The sequence below is a fragment of the Pteropus medius genome, unplaced genomic scaffold (genome assembly GCF_902729225.1).
Source record: "Pteropus medius unplaced genomic scaffold, Ma_sr-lr_union100, whole genome shotgun sequence".
Classification (NCBI taxonomy): domain Eukaryota; kingdom Metazoa; phylum Chordata; class Mammalia; order Chiroptera; family Pteropodidae; genus Pteropus; species Pteropus medius.
In genome coordinates this window covers 5,724,855-5,744,692 of record NW_024351729.1, presented here as the reverse complement: position 1 = coordinate 5,744,692, position 19,838 = coordinate 5,724,855, and the positions used below count along the sequence as shown (strand labels likewise).

The window sequence follows — 19,838 nt, the reverse complement described above, 5'->3', positions numbered from 1 at the left end:
AACCAAAACAATTCAGAAGATTAACAAGGTGATAGACATAGACTTCTTTTTATAAAGTCACACTAATTAAAATACCATAGAATGGCACAAGGAAAGACAAATAGACCAGAGGAAGAAAGCGGAGTTCAGAAAGAGGATAATATTGTGAAAAAATGGTTCTTCCTCACACCATAAACAAGTCATCTCCAAGAAAATTAAAGTCCTATTTGTGAAAAGCAAAATTCTTAACAAGTTTAAGAAGACACTAGAGGAGAGTATCACGATTTTAGGAAAGAGAAAGATTTTTTAGATAAGACACAGAAAGCACAAATCTTAAAGGAAAATTTTATTTTAATTAAACTAAATTCTTTAAGTATTACTCTACAGTAAAGAACATCATAAACAAAGCTTATGATAATCCATACTCTGGATAATCCATTGTTTGCATATATACCTCTGGCAAGGTATATATACCTTTGGCAAGGTATATATACAAACAATGCATATAAAAGATCATTATCCAGAATATATAGAATATATGTATATATGTATACATACATGCACAAATATATATAAACATACCAAAAAACTCCAATATTGCAGAGACAACAACAAAGAATATCAACAGGACAGCTGGTTGAGCAGCAACATGATTATTAATAATCTATATAATGCACCAAGATGTTACTAGGCTAAAATTAATATCTGACAATTCCAGGTGTTAAACAAAGATGTAATGAAGGCAAACAGAAACTATCTTACAGTGCTGGTGGGAGTATACATTGGTAATACCACTTTGGAAAGCAATCTGACATCTCCTGAAGCTGAATATGAATATATTCTACAGCCCCCAAATTCCACTTCTATTTATTGTAGAGAAACTCACACTTAAGCACAGGAGACACACACATTTTAAAATCTTTACTGTAATATTTTGAATTTTAAAAATATTTTGAATTTTTAAAAATATTTTAACAATGCTTTGGTTGCAAATAACAGAACCCTCAACTAAACAAAGAGAAAATTTTAAAACAAAAAGAAAATTTTCACATAAAAATAAGTTAGGAAAAATGGGTGGTTCTACAGCAATTACATGATCAAAAACCCAAGCTCTTTCAACCTCAGATTTGTTCCCTCAGTCTCAAGAAACTTGCTGTTGCTTCAACCATTCCATCCCTGCACAACTATATCCAAAGCTGGAGTACTCATCTTCAACCTGCAGAGCTGTGTTCTCTTTTAACTCATTACCACTGGCTTCTTAATAGCTACTACCACTGCTTCAAATCTTTATCACTCCATCATCTTCATTCTTCCCTGTGTGTTTTCCTTTCTCAGCAGCATCACTGCTACGCATCTCTGATTATGCATCAGCTTGCCATTCGTAAGTAATGCCATGCCAGCTAATATTACCTTTCCCCATCGCTTCTCGGCCTTTTGGCTAAGGTCAAGTGTAAAACTACCTTTCCTTTCCAAGAGGTCAAAAAAAAAAAAAAAAATTATGGAACGTCCAAATGTAATCTTTTATAACATTAGCATTTTTTGATGCTGACAGCACAGACTACTTCTTCCCCACCAGGGAAGCTTTCTGTCTGATTAATTTTAGCTGTCCTTATAATTAATTTAAACCATCAAGGTCTTCTTAATTGTTGAAAAAAATGAAATGATTCAGTTTTGCCATTTTAGAAGAATCTTGCTCCAAAGTGTAATTCAAATGTGAAAATTACTTAATTTTTACTAGCAAACTACCAATTTCCTTATTGATCCATCTTTATTATCAAGTCTAACAATATCCAATCATAAAAACTACATAAATTTTTCTGTAAACATAGAGTCTTCTTAGGGCACATTCCCTTTTCTTATAAAGCTACATTCAGTTACACAGAGCTTGGGTAGATTTTGTACTATACAGGAACTAAAAAAAAATAAAAAGGAAAAAATATTAAGAAAATTATTAATGCCAGAAAAACGATGTTGTGAAGGAAACAGTTTATTACAATGGCTCAATTGTAAATAACATTTATAGTCGAAATTATAATACTAAATGCTATTTTAAACCAAAATTACAATATAATTGTAATGAAAAACTGGGATATAGGAAATGAGGAGGTACATGGAGAGATAGGAAGAATGCTAAATCCTCAACTTTCAATAAACAGACAGTGGCTAAAATTAAAATGAACAAAAAGTGAACATGTTGGAGATGTGGCAGTGAATAGCTAAAGGAACTAAAAAAGTTCCTGTCTCTCTAAGCAGAACATAAAAAAAGAAAGGGGACTCATTTTTCACCTTTTCCCTAAAAACTTCACAGAACTATTTAATTCTTCAAACGATATTCATGCATAATGAAAAAACTAAAAATAAGTCAGCTATTAAAATCTTAAAGTTTTTGTTAACAAAATCACATTATGTCTTGTACAGAAGAAAATGAATTACTCTCAATTTGAATATTTTCACAGGAATTTGCAGAGTTTTAATCACGATATGCAACCACTTTAATTCCAATTTGTGCTATTATTTTTGGTTACTTGCTTGGATAAATCTGAGATGTAGAGAAAACCAAAAATTTTAAAGGTCTTATGACATACTTCCAAATTGGTTTCTAGAAAAATTGTTTGGTTATACTGCTACCAGCAGTATGATCATAACATTCTCATTAACACACGGTATTAATTTTGGAATAAGTAAAAGAGCTTCTTATTTTTATTTATACTTTCAAAATTATTCTTGTTGTCTCACTATGCTTATCAACATATATGTCCTTTATATACCATGACTTGGTCGTATTTTCTGCCAAAAACATATTCAGTTCTGTCCAATGCCTTTTAATTTTGATTACAATGTTTTTCACTTTTATGTGTGTTTTTATGTATATGCCCTATGAATTTTCATGTGTATGTTCTATGAACTTTTTGTGATTTCTTCTGATTTCTAAATTAAGACGTTTCTTCTCCCCATATTTATTTTCTTCTCTTAAAAACTATAATAAAAATTAACACAATCTCTAAAGAACTAGGACCTCTAACATCCTTGTTTGGGGGGAAAATAACATCCATTGAACTAGTCAACAATACTCTTACATATCTATCTGTTAACTAAGAAAGTTTATATTTTAGCCTCAATAAAACTTTCAAATACTTGTGTTTAGGCAAAAATCTTCATAGGAAAGCTCTAACATTTTTTCATACATTCTTAATCATATCATGTACTATAATATTTATAGTGAACTTAACATTTTCTTAAATCTTTTTCAGTGACATTTTAGCATATCTTTCTGATTTATTTTTTTAATTTGTATGATTATTTTCCTGAACATGAACTTTTTATTTACGCTAGTTATATACATCAAATTATTCACTTTATTTGAAACTAGAATATCCTAATTAAACTATTTTTAAAGTATGTTCCAAACATTAAAAAAGTCATGAAGTCAGCTGAAATTCTACACTGAAGTATTGATGGAACTAGAAAACAAGGTTTCATTGGTTTATAATATATATATATTATACATAAGACATAGTATCTAGCTGTTCTCTATTTTGTTCTCTAATAACAAATTTTATTAGGTAATAAATAAATGTTATAATCATGTTTTTCTAATATTACATTGTTTTACTGATTTCATTGTTTTACTACCTTATTATAAATATGTTTATCTTGGAAAGGTATGTAAATCAATCTTTTCACAGCCTCCTTCATCAAGAGACCATCTTCCTGTATAACAGCACTTTACATATAAACAGAATAAAGTAATGATTCACCTTCAGAAGAGGTGCACTAAGAGTTATTACACCAAAATATTTGGCCAGCAAACATGTGATCATGAATTGCTTTATAAGGAAGGGGGGGCATGGAGAGGAGAAAAAGGAAGAAAAAAGCAGGAAAAAGGAAAAGAGGCAGGAAGAAGGCATAAAAACAAGTATGAAACATTCTCCTCTGAAGGAGGTACACATTCCAAATTAGTAAACTGCGAGAGATGCTACAAAAGTAGTAGAGACAGTGTGATAGTGTTACGTGGTAGCTCAGAGTCGAAAACCAAGGGCTTCCCAATCCAACTCCAAGCAGAATAAAGGTGTTATATCTCCTACAGAGAGAAAATAGAAAGGGGGAGATGAAAAGCTTCTACACTATTTAAGGGAAGACTACCCGAGAACCCACTTTACTAATAAATTTATATTTGACTGAACCCTTCTCTACTAAAGTATTTTACTCATATAGGTTTAGGGAAATACAGCTTTTTAAAATAATAGCAACATGTCAAAGAATGATAGAAGAGTAAGAACTAGACCTAGGGATTGGTAGACGTAAAAGAATCAAAAGTGAATTGAGAAAAAATTTAGAAGTGTGAGGGCACATATGAAATGGTCTCTTTGTATTTTACAGACATTGAAGTAATAGAACAGTGGAATGTATATCTTGTAATCTTGTTACTACAATCGAAAGCTATTTAGATTTTCTTTTTATGTGAATGAAAATCTAAAAACTAAAGTGATCACTGACACGTATTAATTATGAGAGGATTAAAAATAACACATAGCCCACAGTAATTCTAATAATATTTCTGGTCCTATGAAAGTACATAATCTTACCATATTAATAGGATAAGGATACTTCCTACAACATTCTGACTCACTTTTTTAATCCCCAAAAACCTCTTTTCCTGAACGGGATGGATGGTCCCGCAAAATAGGGTACATATTAAGGGTATACATATGTTAGAAATGTTAATGCAAAGACAAATATAATCTGATACTGCCCTCCCCTTCAGCAGTAAAATATCTTCAATATAATGAGTAATTATAAAATTAGGTAATTATAAAATCATCTACCACTTACTGAATATAATTTAAACAATGAGTAAGATTTTAGACTTTATCCTTATACTTACACCTCTGAACACTACCACTACCGCCCCATTCTAATAGCATCTTTTAACATGAGAAATCTAATATTAAAAATTTAAAATATCCAATCCTTGCATCTGCAACCAAAAAAAAAAAAAAACCTTTATGTTCTGATTAGAAAAATATAATTTGACACTATATTTATGTGATATAACAATAAATTGTATCCCTTAAGCAGCTGGAAATAATTTCAATGCTATTGTTTAAAACTTTACAATTTCAGTTGTAAATTGTCTTCATACTTACTGAACACACTTTCGAATATTCTGATTGTGGTAAATTTTTATTGAGAATATATTTGCTTATTTTGGAAAAACCTAAGTCATGTGACTCACAGAATTTATGAAAACAATGAAAAAAGTAGTCTAGAATATCAATAACTGGTATAATTTGAAACTTTAGTTTACATAAATGACTATAGAAAATCTTGCGATTAAAGGTCCTAGAGGCTATTTTTCAAAGCTCATTCTAGTAAAAATAAACTAGTTAAAAATAAACTTGAATTAAAAAAAAAAAGCTCACCATGTGATTTTAGCATTTTCAAATTTTATTTTCAGTACAGTCAAGGCAATACAAAGTTGTATGGGACTAGACTGAGCCAGAAAGCACATTTTTATATCACTCTATTCAAGACAAAGCCAAGATCAAATTTGGAAAACTGGGAGCTAAAAGCAATCAGCCAATTAAAAATAACTATGGAAGCAATCAAAGTTAACAAATTCAAAATGGCGATGACCATCTTAAAAGCAATACTAACCAGCTGGAGGAAATCCTAGGATAGGCTAGATATACAGCACTAAGGAATCTAATTGTAATTTAAATAGATCTTGTTTTTAGGAAAAGGTGAAGGTAAAAGTGGTGAATCTAAGCTCAAGAAAACTTCAATGAGAACCAAACACTAGGGGGCAGCATCAAGCTGTTGGGACAGACTGGGCACTCTTCTAACCTGTAAACTTAAAAAAAGCTAATATATTTTTGAGAATTTCACATAATAAAAGATGACTTAATAGGGTTATAAAACTTGTTACAAAGAAAAAAAATCAGCTTTCCCTTTTAATTGCCTACACTTTTTCCCCTTTTCTGTGTATTTCTGCATCTTTTATCGGTTTAAAATGCACAAATGATAATGTTCTTTTGATATAAAACAAAGGAAGCACACAGCATTTCCATTCATTCTTAAGGTAGGCACTACATACACAAGGGCTGACATTTTTACTCAAATTACTTCTTTGTGTTAATGCTAAATTGAAGTTGTGCTTCACTCAATAAACATTTTAAACTTCATTAAAGAGCCTGACAAGATTCGCACATTTATTGAATAATGTGTCGTGAGCATCATGTGACAAAAAGTTATGGAGTATGTCTTCCTCAAGAAATTTAGTCTGGAGGGGAAAACAAGATGTATGCATGAAATTATAAATTAGAAAAGCAAGAGAAGCAGAAAAAATTCGATGTGTTATATTACATGAGTAACAATAGCAGGATAACGGTGTCGCCAACAAAGGCCCAGTAGAGACCACTAAAACACATTCTGGGGGTAATAAAGAACTGGAGAAAAAGACAAGGCAGAAAGTAGTCCTTCTACTGCTAAATAACTGAAACTTTTATACATAAAAAAAAGGTAAGAAATTAAGTATCTGTAGCCCTTTGGTTTATTATGTCATTTAATGGTCACAGTAAACAATGAGATAGGTTTTTTTAGTACTTCAAGTTCACAGATAAAAGATTAAGGTAAAACAACTTGCTCAAAAGTAACCAAACTAGTCAATACTGGGTCACGGTTTTGAACTCCAAAGTTCTTGATTCTTATCGATACTGGGGATTGGTGGGGGAGGGGTAATAGAATAACAAGATAAATTCTTTAATTAAAAGCAAATGATCATTCCCATTGAATAATTTCCCTAGCTATAATACCTATATCCCATATTCTCCAAAAATCAGCTTAAATAAAAAATTCTCCCTACAGTAGTACTCTGCATACTAAACTTGAGGCCTCCTAAAAGTACTTCAAATCAGGTACTAAAAAGGAGGAAGAACTGTATTAGCTTTTAAGCTAATAGAGGAATATAAATTGTTAAAAGAACAAGTACAGACTATCCTCATGCAATATATTATTGATGTCACCCCAAAAGAGGTCTTCCCTAACCACTTCTTTTAAAGTAGTACCAAATCATTCTAGAACAGTTCTTATCCAGCGGTCTGTCTATAAAATTCAGGTTTGTGAATTTTGATAGGGAAGACACCTTACTTTTAATCTTTGAAATTCAGTTTTTCCTTGTTATGAATATAGGCAAAAATCACAGTGACATGCATTACCTGAAACTTTATCACTATAAATCAAACTAAATCCTTCAAAGATCACTTACTAGTCATCAGGCCTGCCACAACTCTTGATATTTAATGATTTACTAAAACATGGATGACTTCTTCATAAATAATACTGATATTTATATTTCAAAATTGGTTTCTGTTGCAATTCTATTGATTTCATACATTTAAAGACATTATTCTGAGGTTCGTCACACAAGTTTGTCTCTCCAGTAAAACACTATTTTCTTCATACCACTATCACTGATACCATGTATCTCTCTCCCTCTACCGGAATTTAGCCAGGTAGGGATGTGGGTTGTCTGGTATGGACTCCCAAGATCTTGAACAAGTGACAGACTCATAATATATTCAAAATTTGTAGAATAGGAAGTCCCAATAATATAAAACAGTACACGAGTCTTAAGGCTTTCAATTGCATTACAAAAATTAACTACATTCAAAATTCGCCACTTTTTCCAATATCTTGCCTTGTTCTTAACTATATAGAATTTAGATAAGCATACAAATGAAATGTAAACCTGTCACATGAGTTTTGCTCCATCAGGAATGACTCAGTTAAGGTGAAACTGGAGTACTTAATAGCGTAAGACATTAAATGAAAGTTAAAAAAAAAGACAGCAAAACCTACAATCTTTTTAAAAAATTACGTGCTTTAATGTCACTCTTTATTACTTAAAACAGGGACTTGAGTGAACGACCCTTCCAACTGAAGACTTAGGATTCTGCTGATATTTCTTCCTCGTGCCCAGCTCATAAGGACAGGCCATGTGGACAGGCTCCCCACGTGAACATTTCTTTACAGAAGCCACAGGAAGACCTTCAACGTCACTTGTTCCCCGCGCCCTCCAAAGGCCCCTTTCTTAGCTGGGGCACTCAGGGGTCCAAAGGGAGAAGCATAAGGGGTTGAGCAGATCCCGCTACCCGGTGAGGGGAGCCGCAAGAGCTCCCCGACATACTCTCCCAGCCGGGCCCCACACCGCTCTCCGCCCCAGGGCCTTCAGGAACAAAGCCCATGCCACCTCCTCCCTGCCCACCTGCTGGTTCACTGACCCAGCCCCCCATGGAACCCCTCGCCCAGGGACCTCTGTAGGCTTCAATGTGAATCCCCTTGCGCCCCACTCCGGCTTTCTTTTTCGGTTGGTCAGAAGAAACCCCTCCCCACGATCTCCTCCCATTTATGTTCCTCCAGGAACCCAGCACCGGCACCACCGTCCGTTAGCCTCCGGGTGCCGGAACTGCGGCGCCCAGGCTCCATCCCTGGGTCTCCTCGCCCGATCCCATAACAGACCCAAGGGAAGGGCCCGAGAACAACCCGGGGCGTTCGACCCCACCCCAGCCTGACCCCTCCAAGACCAGACTGCACATCCTCCCACCCTCAGCCCCCATGGCCGCCCGCGCGCAGCCCCCTAACCGCCGCCGCCCGCCCGTCGGTCACTCTCTCCACGCGCGGCTCCCCGGACTGCATAAGAGACTAAATCGGAGCCCGGTGCTGCACGCGGGGCGGAGGCTGCCCGGCCGCCAAACCCGCGGCAGCCGAGAGCGCACACGAGGAGCCGCCGCGCCCCACGCGCAGCCCCACGCGCTTTGCTCCGGCTTCGCGGCTGCCACGGACTGCAGCAGCTGCGGGAACCCCAGCGCCAGGATCCCCGAGGGACGCAGCCACGACTCCCAGGTTCCAGTCTCCCTTTCTAATCGCAACCCCCCAACCCCCGCCGCCGCCGTCCCGGGACTCGCAGTATCCGCAGCGCTTGGGGCCGGTTCTGGGGGAGGGAATGTAAACAAATCGGGGTTTTATAGTTACCTCACACTCGAGTGCCGTGTGCATCTCCTCTCCGCTCGGTACCAAACCCCGGCTGCACCAAATCGTGTATTCACCAAAGCTGGCTGCGCTAACTGCGTCGCGGAAGCCCGCACGTCAGACACCACACTACGCTAGCGGCGTACAAGGCCCACTCAGGTCCCTGCGCAGCCGCACCCGGTCCGCCTAATGGGTGCTACGTTCTAGGCGTACACGCACCACCCAGCCATTCACTAGGGTAACGCAACTTGCGTAGGGGAACCGCACCACTCGCGGATTCCACGCGGACAGTCGGAGCAAGAGTTAATTCGAGTGTACGCAAATTGCGGAGCCCCGTGGCTCCACGCTAGTTTTGTTCCAAGAAAGAACGCCGTGGGGGAGTTGGGGCGGCTTCTAACGCATGCGTGGAGCGCTCTTTACCACTCCTTTTCTCCCGGCTTTGGTCGTCGGTTGCTGCGGCCTGGGGAGGCGGATGAGTAATGAGCGCGCTAAGCACAACGCTTTAACCAAAAGGTTTCAGATTGATAAATTAGGATGTTTATCTGTACAGGAGTTAAACATCTACGTTAATTTAACTCCTCTCCTTTGTTAAAGTAAGCTTTCAGTCTTAGGGCAAAAAGGAACATTTGTTTAGTGCTAAGTGCGAGGTCTTTTGCATAGTTCTCTCTCCACTCCCGCCGCCCCCACAATTTATTCTAAAGTGCACTTCCTGCGGGCCTTCCAAACCTAAAAGAAAAAGTTGGGTCCATTGAGCATTGCACGCCCTTAGATAATTCTTGAGGCTTTCGCTAACTTTCCAAGGCTTTCCACCACCTTCTACTGCTTAACTCGTTATTTCTTAACACCCAACAAACGGCAAAAACTCCGGATCCAGCCAAGAAATTCCATGGACTCCTGCCTACGTCGTGCTCATTCTTGCTCCCATTCCTTTGCTCACACCATACCTGAAACCTGAATTGCCTCCTACCCTCTTAAGCAATTCACAACCCGTACTTTCTTAAAAGATGGCTCTGGACACCTTCCCTTTGCTCATTACTCTGCTTCCTGTCACTTATTTCAATCTCCACGGTGAGGCTTATCCATATTGTCTGGTGTGCCTGTTCCTGTATTCAGCCAGAATTTCTAATAGCGTTCTGGGGGTACCTTGCAGAGTGCATAAAACCATGATAAATAGTAATAGCAAGATAATAGCAAGATTTGCTATGCGTCAGGTACTTATTAAGAGCTTTATATATATGTTCATTTCATCCTCATAACACAGTAAGGTGGGTATTATCCTATCAGGAAACTGTGGCATAAGAAGTTAAGTAACTTGCCTAAGATCACAGAACAGGTAGGGAGGAGAGTTGAGATCAAACCCAGTTAGTATAGCTACATATTCTTGCTATTCTGCATATTTACCGTCCTGAAGGAAGGTTGTGTTGTTTCTGTTTTGTATCTCTACAAAGAACATCTTTTAGGTGTTTATAAAAGCCTACTCTACTGACTGCCAGGATACTAAGCTTGTTATATCTATGGAAAAGCCTCATTCCTGGCGGTTTCCACAGCTGCTATTAGGCAAAAGAAGGCCTGAGGTGTAGAGGAATGAGATCAAGTCATAATCCTAGTTTCAAGTCTAACCATTGTCACTAACTGGGAGACAATGAGCACAGTCTTAAGATTCACAGATAAATTAAGGAAACTGCTTTAATTTATTGTAAAGTCCTTGGATTTAATAAAATCAGAACTAGAGTCATTAGATGTCATAAAATCAATATAGTATGCATCCTACATACCAATATAGTACATCTTTTGGGTCCAAAACACAAAAAGCTTCCAAATTACCCTGATATTTTAAGGCTCATAATTTTATCAAACATATTATCAGCATCCTTAAAATATATGCAGGATCTTCTAAATATCAATAAGATGTAGTATTTATAGTTGTCATATTTTAGGGTGCCCACAATGCCTTTTAGTTATGTATGCACAAGGCTAACATTCCACTGGTACAGGTACAGCCGAACTCATTGATCAGGTGTTGAAATATTTCAATGCAAGTTAGTCAACATCTGCAGCTCTGAACGGAACTCCCCCATGATTCCTGCCCTTGCACCAGCCCTTTCTCTCAGGATTCCCCAGACCACTCACATTTCAGGAACTTAAAAGGTTAATGCCTGGCTAAGAAGGAAACTTGCAGGATCCATTTCTTATCAAAGGCCTCCATTCTAATTGTTTAGTGCCTATGCTTTACTAATTGTTACATATTTTTTATACTATCCCTGCATAAAACTATAGGGTAAGCTACTTGAAGATAGACCATGTCTCTTACCACTTCTTTTATACACTCACTCAAACATTCATATATGATCAAGTATATTCACACTGTTAAGGCAGGGCTTAACAGAAAGAAAATTACCAGGTAAGGGAAATGAGCTGCAAACGAGTATACGAATTTTCCTATTGGGAAAAAGAAATCTCAGAAAATGACTTGCAGCCTTATTCAAAATCACCTGCTGAGTTAAACAATGGAGAGTACAGCAAAAATAGCACTATAATATATTTCTTATTTTTACTAGTTTTATATACAAGGAATGTGTAAGGGTAAGGAATTTCTAATATGTTAGAATCATAGAACTTTCTGAAAGGGTCAGACATTTTTTTCTAGCCATCTCATTTGATTCATAAAGAAGCTCATCTGAACTATAAAAACAATGTATGTGATTTGCAATTCCTAGGGGGACGAGAGAATATTGAATTATGTGTAAATGGTTTACCTTTTATTCATTTTGCTTATTCACACTGCTTCAGTCAAAATTTTATTTTGTGTATCTAAAACTTTAAGCATGATCAATCTACCTTTTTGAGGCATGATATAATAAGTCTAAGGCCTTATTATGCCCCTCAGGATTAGAAAAGAAGCTGCTAAAATAAGTAAAGGAAATAAGAACCACACTTCATACCTCAATCTTTAGTTGTAACTAAAGTCCAGGTCATAACTTAGTTTTTCCTCTAGTAAAGGAGAAAATTGTCATTCACAACAAATTTAAGAACCTTTCATTAAATTTATAAAGAACATGACTGATTCTAAGAAATCAGATCTTTCAAAGTCAATTGTTCTTTTCATGAATCAAGATTAGTAATAACCAAAGATAAAGAAACTTCCTTAAATTCATGTTCATTTTAAACTGATTTTTACATGGCCAAAATAGTTTGGTTCAGAGAAGGTTATGCTTAGAGGCAAGAGTACAAGGAAGACTAAATTATATTGATATATAGCCCTAAGGTGGAGGTACTAATTACCAGAAACAGCTGTTAAAGAATTGGGAAAAGAAGACCTCAAAAATACATTATAAATATAGGCCTCAAAATTAACAACTGATTATTTACTTTTAGAGACTATGTACTTCAGCCTAGATATTAAGATTAAGGCCCCCAGATCCAGATCTGAAGCCAGAGAAATGCAAAAGATTCTTTGAAGGCCTGTGGTACTGTGTGATATGTAACATGTCAAGCCCGTGGTCAGTATGGGAAGTGGGGCAGTCTTTTTCTGATCCCTTGAGAAATTATGGCTCCACCATAACTTTATGGATCCACTCACTTAAAGACTTGCCATTCCCAAAATTAAGATAAATAGCCCCGAGAGCTTGTATGGATGTTCACATTAGAGGAGTCCTTTCTAAGAAGTAGGACCCATGTAATTGACAAGTCCATTCTCCTCCACAAAGCCCACCACTTCGAAGAGAGTACACAATGGCAGGTAGAGATGAACCAATCCCACCCTGGTGAGAGTCAAATTTGACTGATGTGCCTCTCAAGTGAGACCATTCGGAGTTGGTTGGCCTATGCAACAAAATGAGTTTCATGCTATCTGCAGAAACAAAAATAAATTGGAAAAATGAAACAATTAAAACAACAATTCAAGCAACTCTCTACTTATGATAGAAAAATTAACTTCCAAATGATTTGTCTAGATGATGCTATTATTAGACTACCCAGATTCCTTGGTTTAATTCCTTGTACTACAAACAAAAGGCCTTTAGCATTAAACATTCCTACTGGAAGAAATAATAATGGAGAGGCTTAAAGACTCTGATTCACCATGATAAGCCCTTTCAAAAATAGAAATGAGAACTAAACTAGGAAAAAGAGGAAGGCCCACTCAGAAGAATGAAAAAATGCAAGAAGCTCCAAGCTAGAGCTAGGATAACCAGCAGACCACACATTTACCTATATGTTGGTGCCAGGAACACTTCTTGCCCTAAACCTACAATATTGTGCTTGTCAATCCCTGGAATTCCACATTTAGAACTTCAATCCTGGGTCTTGAAATCAAAGAGATTTTGACCCTGAGGGAAGTCACTATCATTTTATTATGTATTTATACTTCTGTGAGAGTATATCTTTTCAGGGTTTTTGTGAAGAGGAAGTTTTAAGAAGGGAGAAAGCATGATTATCTAGATTCCTAACAGTAGTGTGGTATAAAGAGACAGAAAGAAAACTACACAAATAAGTAATTTCTCAATCTGGCTTCTAACCAGCCTTGTTCACTTATAGAATACTAAAATGCAAAACAAAACAAACAAATAAACAAACAAAAACAATAGGCTTGGTAAGCAGCCATTTGAACAAGTCATGGGGCCTAGATGCCAACAGGTAGCCATTTTGGATCTTCTGGAACTCTGGAGACACAGCAGAAATCAACTTTCCAAAACAAACCCTAGCTTCTAGTTTAAAGGAATAAAAAAGAAAGGAACATAAATATCCACACGAATACTGGAAATTTGAAGAGTATTTGTAGATGGTTACACTTTAAGGAAAATTATCAACATGGAAATGAATTAGCAATAAGTTACGTAAATATTTTTAAAAACAGGTTCATTTACTTAACTGGTTAAAATTAACTCATTTTTTAAATTCATTTTAAAATGTCATCACATGAGAGCAAATTTCAAATCTTGCCTAGGGCTTCCAAGATAATTAATAATGAGACCCACTTCACAACTGACATGAAAACATTCAAGTATGTGTTTTAAAGTCAAGACACACTTGGTTTATCTTAACAAATATTGCTTACCTTTATTTATTAAAAATTTGACAGCAATGATGAAGCAAAATTCTATATATTAGGGAAGGCAATAAATAAACTGTCAAAACAAAGAGTAGTTTGTAGGGATTTCCGAATTTTTCTCTCACTGTTTCTAAGCTCAAATCATATTTTATTTTCACTAGAATAAATCACTTTTACTTTCTTAGAATCCCATATACCACCTCTTTTTACCAGCACACATCTTTAGAAAAGTTTTAGAAACTTCCTAATGTTTTTTTGAAGAATGATTCTGGCAGCACCCAATAGTAAGCAACTACTATGCTTGGGTTTTTTTCTTGTAGATGATCTCATCTACAGTCTCCGATGATTTCATTACCCTCAAGTTTCATTCCAATTATAATGACAGCTGCTTTCTCTAAGCAGTTATGTTTCACAGTCTTTTTTCCCATCCTGAACACAAGAAGGTAATATGGTTTAAAATGTGCCAGGCATCATTTAAAATGCTTTAAATATGGTAGCTCATTTTATTTCTATGACAGCCCTGCAAGGTAGATATTATTGTGCCCATTTCATAGATGAAGAAAACTGAAGTGGTTACATAAATGTGGCAGAGCCAGGACCCCAGTCCAGACAGTCTGGTTCTAATTAATTCTTACATTACCTTACCTCTTATATCAAGTTCTCCATTTTTGTGAGAATAGCTACATCGCTTTCTGCAAAAGTTGGTAATTAAAGACAAAAATCTATAGAACCAAAAACTTCTCAGTCCATAAATGTTGCAGTTCAATGGACATCTTAAATGTAATAAAGAACAGAATAAAAATATTTCAAGATACTTATAATGTGAACATTTTTTTTTTACTTTATCTTCAGCTTGACTAGCTTTGAATCAATTCCAAGGGAGATGTTTACTCCACAGTCTCTTAAATCGAAAGCTTTCCCCTCTTTATGGTGATTTGATGTAGTTGTTCAAATATTTATTTATATCAGTAAGGTTGTGCGAAAAATTAGGCAGAATGAAGTATGTGTTAATGACTTTGATCACAGTCATGTAAATATGAGCTACTAATGTGCTAATCAATGAAGAATTGGTCAGGTGCAGGCTAATATATACCAGCACATTAAAAGTGCAATTCATTTAGGAGATTAAAGATTCATCTCAGTGCTTAGATTTATATGAATTTACACTCTCTACAAGTCCATGTGTGACGTAATAGTGGATAGGCAGAAATTGTTGGACTTGATAAGTGTCAAAGAGACAATCAAATTGGAACCCCAACTGTATTAACTTACTAGCTGTGGACTTGAAAGACCCTTCTTAACCTGATTATTCAGCTTTGTTTTAAATACCTATAGAATGAGCAATACTTTGCAGGATTTTGTTTAATTTCTATTTTTCCCAATGTAATACATTAACGTTAGCTTTAAAATTCAAATAGAAATACATGGCACAACGTGAATTAATCTTGAAAACATTATGCTAAGTGAAATAAGTCAGACACAAAAACACAAATATTTTATGATTCCATTGATACAGACACCTAGAATAGGTAAATTCATAAAGACAGAGGGTACTAAAACAGAGGTTACCAGAAACTGTGGGGTTGTGAGGTGTGAGGAAACGGTTAAAGGAGAGAGAGAATGGAGAGTTGATGTTTAGTGGATATAGAGTTTCTATTTGGGTTAATGAAAAAATTAGAAATGGGAAGTTATGATGGCTACACAACATTGTGAATGTACTTAATGCCAATGAATTGTGTAATTAAAATTAGTTAAAATGGTAAGTTTTATGCATATTTTACTGCAACAAAAATATGATTAAATCCATTCAATTAATTTATTGTATCTGAGATACCAGCAAAAAAGCAAAAATTGTAAATTCATTCATTCATCTTCATCTACTGTTAAATATGAGTAATAAAGCCTCTTTGCTAGAGTATTTAAAAATGACTGAAATGGTACATTTATTTATGGATATTAAACCACAATTTTAAAAATCAAATAAAATAGAAACAACAGTCTAACACCAACTCCAGGACCTACCTCCTCAGAACAAAACCTTCAGTTATTTTAGTTTCTATTCCAGGGATTTATCCACATAGTTTATTTTATTTTATTTATTTTTTATTTTTATTGTTTTAATGCCTACAGCACCTGGTATTCCTAGGTGGTCTCCTATCCAAGTACTAACCAGGCCTGACTCTGCTTAGCTTCCGAGATCAGACAAGATTGGACATGTTCACGGTGGCATGGCCATAGACTATCTCCATATTTTAAAGTGATATGCTTATCCAGCTATTTCATCAATTTTAGATATCTGCTATTGACTCTCAATAAGAAAGATTAGGATTTTACTCAGATATATACGTTTATAATCTAGAAGACTGGGGAATCTGCTTCTAACATAGATTTTCTAATATCCTCATTTCCAGGCCTATCTTTCACCTCCTTTCATGAAGCCACAGTGCTTTCAATTCTCAAGTGTTTCTGGGGTGCTAGAGCACCAGTGAGCTTCCTTCTCCCTGCCATTCTCATCCCCAGGGACTAAGTTTCTTGAGGGATTATTCACCATCGCTTTCCATCTTCCAAAAGTGTTTATTACTCTTGCCCACTACATTCTCTGTCTTTATAGCTATACCTTTGTTATTTCTTTACTACTATGTTTTTAAGTTTTAATGAAGGGGGAAGAAGAGGGAGAAGGGAAATATACTTGCTAAATTTTCAAATCTCTTTTAATAAACTAAGGACTAAATTGTTTTTGCCAACAAAAATGTTCTGATTGAAATTTCAGCTATGTTTAGAAATGAAGCTCTAACACTCCTATTTGTATTTCATTTTATTTGAATTTTTATATTATGTAGCACTCCATATTCATAGTGGAAGCAAAGCACATCTTTTAAATATTTACTGCATTTGTGCAATATCTAAACTGATACTCTACATTATGAAATAATAGATTTGGTGACTGGTAATCAGTCGGTTCTAGATTAACCTAGTAATGGGAGTGGTGTTGAGGAGTAAAAAGGAGATAACAGCTAATATGAAATTACTGTAACAATGAAGTTCTGATAAGCTCTTCTTTATCAGAGCTAGATGAATTGACTTTTGGACTAACCATGGTCAAGTGATGGTAGAATCTTACTAGTTTGGGGCTGGGAAGGCAAGCTCTGCCAATTATGCATGATTGGCCAATAGAGGACAGGTAAGAAGAAGACTAAGAAATTCAGATTCAACGTCCCAATTTCTTTTCCTTTCTTATTTCCCTCATCCAACCACAACCTATGACAGGTTGGCACTTTTTTCAAACCATTAGTAATTAGGTATAATTTTTCTGCAAAATGGTTTATCCATTACCATAATTAGTTGAAAAGATGATAGAATGACTGAATATCGTTTGACTAATTTGAATATATAAGCACAATATTATTTAATAACTATATTCTATGAAGCATGTACAGAGATCCTGTGGTTTTACATTATTGAGTCAACCCCCACAATAGAAATGAAATAAGGATGGACAGACTCAGAAGATGGGCATGCATCTCTTAGTATTGCCTAAGTGAACATCCATTTATGCACTCTGCTTTCTCTTTCCTCACTTTTATAGCCAAAATTCTTTAAAAAAAAAAAAAACTGTTTTACACACTCACTCAACCCACTTTTACAACTCACCTATTGAAACTAGGCTTCATCCCACCAGGTCATACAAATTGCCATCAATGGCCCGAGTTACTAAATCAAATGGTCATTTTCAAATAGAATTTTATTTGATTTCTCTGCTCCTTTTAAGGCAGTACACCACTTCCTCCTTCAAATACTCTGGAATTTAATGGGTTTATTGGTAGCTTTAAGAAGACACATTTAGGATACACAGCTTGAGAAGTAGCCAAAGGGTGGTGCCTTTTTCCCATGCTGACTGCCCCATCAAGTAAGGTACCTGCCTAGCCATCCCACCTCCAGACTTGCTCCCCTTTGAGGTAAGAATCCAGCTCCCCCTCCTCTTTCATGACAGATAACACTCTGCTGATTTTTCATTAACCTCTCTAGTGGCTCTTTTCCTTTCTTCTTCAAGGGCTTTTGTTATCTACACTTCCATATGTGTAGGCAGTTTCTCCTTATTTATCATTCCACACCAGTGTTTGTAAAGGAGTGCTTTAAAGGAACCACTTGGATCAGCATCAGAGTTTCTAGGGGTTCTTAGTAAAAGTGCAATTTTCAGCCCTCACCCTAATGAGCAGGCATCTTGGGGATAAAGACCAAAACTCTGCATTTTAAACCACCTCCTACGTAATTCTTATAAAAAACTCAGGATTGAGAATTACTATTCTACATACTCATCCTAGGTAATTTTATCCAACTGCATGGTATGGTGTCAGTTACTATTTATATGTTGATGACATCTCTCTGTTTTTAGATATGAACATACCACTTGATGTCTCAACTCTTATAATTTTGGATGTCCCAAACTAAATACCTCACCTCCCAATCCTTTCATTCTTCCTCTTGTTTCTCTCAGTTCTCAAAATGGTTCTACTGTACTCCCAGGAAGGGGGAACCAGCAGAATGAGGTAGTCATTCTAGTCTCTTTTCTCAGTTCCCTCTCTCCTTCTAACTCTTAACTCCTACTTTTCACCACACCCAAGTCACTCCCCTCCTTAAAAGTATTATCATATATTGCCTAGAACTAGTTGGCTTCTGGTCAAGCCCACCACCAATCCATCTTCCACAGTGAAAGCTTAAGCATAGGTTATTCCCATGCATAAGCTTGTCAAAACCTCCCATTCCCTTGGGTTAAATAACTTCACCAACAAACAATACCTACCTAATCTGCTCCCATATTATCTCTGTAGATTTATCTCATTACTTTACTCTGCAACTATACAGTCTAATATAGTACCCACTAGCCACATGTGCCTACTGAGCACTTGAAATGTGGTTAATCCAAATTGAGACATGCTGTAAGTGTAATTCACACATTGGATTTCTTAAATGTGGTGCAAAATATGTAAAAATGTCTACTAACTTTTCATATTACATGCTGAGGTGAAATGATTTTAAATATTGGGATAAATAAAAATATTATTAAAATCAATTTTACTTGACTGTTTTTACTTTCATAATGTGACCACTAAAATTTTTTAATTACATGGGCGGTTCTACATTATACTTCTACTGGGCGATGCAGGTCTAGAATTCTATGGTCTAGCCATACTGAAAAACTTGTTACTCCTCAACTATTATGCTTTTTCCTGCTTAAAGTGCCTCCTCTCCTCTGCACCCCTTCCTTAATCTGATTACCTCCAACTTGTCCTTCGGGATGTAGTTTGGTTTCACTCTGAGGAGCTTCCCTGACTCTACCAGACCAATTCTGGGTTAGCTGTATCTCCTATATGCTCGCACATACAGCACAAAGCTTGTAGTGGACTACACTTGTAGTTTACTTGTCTGCCCCCAATCTATGTCGCCTATACTCACCAACTGCTTGTTAGCAAGACTATGACTTATTCATTGTAGTATCCTCAGCATCTATCACATTATTTGGTGCAAAGTAGATATGGAGTAAATATTAGTAGAATGGACGCTGAAAATGACTTCCTGGACCCAAACCATAAACATGGCTGCCGATAGTATGTGTGGGGGGAGTTATGAATCAATATTGCCTCTTCATCCTTAATCTGTCCATACTCTATCAAACAACACCTTGAACCCTCTCTCTTGCTTCTTTTGTCCGCTGTAAAAATTTAAAACTTCATCAAGTTAATTCAAATGAAGAAATGATCAGAGAACAAAATGAAAACAA

General features: G+C 36.1%; 1 protein-coding gene and 1 pseudogene across 1 annotated transcript in view; both read right to left on the bottom strand.

The window, feature by feature from the left end:
* Positions 1–9,149, bottom strand: part of SLC39A10 (solute carrier family 39 member 10) — a 47,639-nt gene extending 38,490 nt beyond the window's left edge. Inside the window, exon 1 of the mRNA XM_039844300.1 lies at positions 9,013–9,149. The gene's annotated coding sequence lies outside the window, so the exon portion shown is untranslated. The remainder of the gene's footprint in view (positions 1–9,012) is intronic.
* Positions 9,150–16,180: 7,031 nt separating this feature from the next.
* On the bottom strand, positions 16,181–16,299 carry LOC120587864 (uncharacterized; annotated as a pseudogene).
* Between the last annotated feature and the right edge of the window lie 3,539 nt (positions 16,300–19,838).